Source organism: Melopsittacus undulatus, chromosome 1, assembly GCF_012275295.1.
Source record: "Melopsittacus undulatus isolate bMelUnd1 chromosome 1, bMelUnd1.mat.Z, whole genome shotgun sequence".
Taxonomy (NCBI): domain Eukaryota; kingdom Metazoa; phylum Chordata; class Aves; order Psittaciformes; family Psittaculidae; genus Melopsittacus; species Melopsittacus undulatus.
The window spans coordinates 26,153,689-26,156,315 of record NC_047527.1 but is presented as its reverse complement, the minus strand read 5'-3'; positions in this window follow the sequence as shown (position 1 = coordinate 26,156,315).

Genomic DNA, 2,627 nt, shown 5'->3' with positions numbered 1-2,627 from the left:
CTCCTGGCGGGAGGACTCGTAGCGCATGCGCGGTGATGGTGCAGGGGTTGCGGCCGATGGGTGGTTCGTCACTTGCGTCCCTCTGGTGTCCGCTGTTCTCCCCCGTTCAGTCCCCTGGAGCCGGCGGTCCCCCCTGCCAGGTGACAGATTAGGTCGGCACCGACAGCCCCGGGCTGAACTGAGGCTGGGCGCCTGGGCCCTGAGGGCTAGGCTCTGGTTGGAACCCGGGTGAGAGCATGCAAGGGACAGTGAGGCCTGAGGGGACCACCACCTTGGCACCTGTGTCCCTCTGACCTACCCTTCATGGTGCTGTAACATCCTTAACAAAATGCAACAGGAAATACTATAGAGACTCTTCTCTTTGCGGAAATAAACTTTTGGATAAAAGAAATAAACTTAGCTAAAATTTTAAGTAAAGATAAAATTAAGCCCCTGGAAGTCTGAAGGCCAACTGGCAAGTTCACAAAATTGCAGAATCCCATGGGTTGGAAGGGACCTCAAAAGATCATCTAGTCCAACCCCCCTGCAAGAGCAGGGTAACCTAGAGTACATCACACAGGAACTTGTCACCAAAGACTTGTTAAAAAGTTAACAAAGTTTATTCTGTTACACTGAATTTTCTGGAAAGGCACAGTAGAGGACAGGTACAGAGAAGCCATCCCTGCATGACTCCAGGGCCATCGAGGTATGGCTCCAAGCACCCATTTCTCTTCTTTCTATGCAGGTCACAGCAGCAGGGTGTCAAAGCTCTGATGTTCATGATGTTCACACCAGCCAGCAAGTGGAGAGCAGTTTTCTTCCTACTGGGCAATGGTATTGTTTCTCAAGTGATCAATCTTGGTAGACTGATTGTACTTTTATCTTTGCAAAACAGGGAAAGCTTTTGGGGGTATGTTCACAGTTAGTTAAAAAGTTTTAGCATAAGAAAACCCATGCAGTTAAAATAGGGGGACTCGCAATAATACTTTTCTAATATGAAAGGATTAAAACATGCAGAAATGTAAATACAATCTGTCAGAAACGTTGCTTCTGGAGAATCATAATCCATTAAATCTTCATGTGTTACAGCTTTGGGTATCCTTTTTCCATAAATGTTCACTTTGATACCTTTTTATATTTTTGTTCCTGTGTTTTGTAGATGAATGGCTGCTGTCTCCTTAATTTTCTTGTGGGGTTTCTTCATCTTTGCTTGGTTTTTTTTAGTCCCTCATTATTTTGCAGTTTCAGTCAGTTTTGTGTTAAAGTGACCAGAAATACAGACCTAAATTCCTAAATGAAACTATTTCTCAGCTTTATATAGCAGTCCCTACATATTCTCTGTATTGTCATTATTCCATATCTTATTTATCATATTAGCTTCTGTCATCACAACCTCGTATAACAAATCATCATCATAAGAAACAGTATGAATCCTCTAAACCCCATTATAGTGTTCATACTTCCTATTTCAATGCATTTATCCAATTTTATAGTCTGCTACCATGTTTTCCTACTCATTTACCTTCTTGCAGTATCTCTGATCCTGACTGAACTGTCTTCTAATATCTGTTTATTTTGTTCCTTTTGTTCCTTTTTTTTTAGTTCATAAATAAATGATTCATGTGAGTCCAAACCTCAGAGACTATCAGAACAGAAAGAGGCATTTCAGATATTTATATGGACTGCAGAGTTAACTTGCACGTAACTGGTGAAATAGTACCACAGTTGACTAACCCCAAGAAACTATATCCAAACAGAATATTGAGCTACCATTAAACTTGTATTGAGCTGACCTATCATTAAACTTTTCCCCTTAACAGAAATACAGGTGATATCCCTCATCTAAAATTTTTTCTTTTTTTTTTTTTTTTTCCTTTTAGAAGCCTTTTGTGTCAAAAGCCTCTTCAACTATCTTTAAACATCAGGTGCTGTGAATTTCTTCCGACAAGGTAGTTTGAGTGGCAGGAACAGCATTGGCATGCAAGTTTACAAGGAGGACTCAGGTTTCTGGTGAGCTCTACATTATGCCACTAGGCCAGACACTTGAAAGTCTAAGTCATGCCTGCCAGTTCTTATATACTCATCCTTAGGCATTTCTGTAAGAGATCACTGAGATATAATTTATCTTTAGAATCATAGAATAGTTAGGGTTGGAAAGGACCTTGTTAGTTAAGACACTTTCAGATCATCCTTTTTTAGATTTTACAATTTTTAGTTATGTTTTCCCTACATATGTCAGATTTACAGTCCTATCATTTCTCTAAAAGATTCTTAAAAAAAACTGTATTTTCTGCATTTTAAGCCTCCTGACATACTTTAAAGTAGAGATTGGATGCTTTCATATTTCGTTTAAGCTATTCTTAAACTCTTCCTGAACTTGTAGATAAGCGTCACCCAAACTGGAGGAGGATTTTATAACGTGGAGAAATAGCCTATTAGGCAAAGTTATTTTCATTGCAAAATGCAGGTAGTCTGCCTTCAATTACATTGCTTGATTATGAGCAGTTTTTTTCTAATGAATCTGCTTCCTAGTCTTGATGACTTTCTATTATCACCTGAAAATAACAGGTCTGGTATAGGAATTAAACCTCATTGATGAAAGCTACTGAAAAACATTTTGTGAAATTTTGTTTGTTCATATCTTCTCG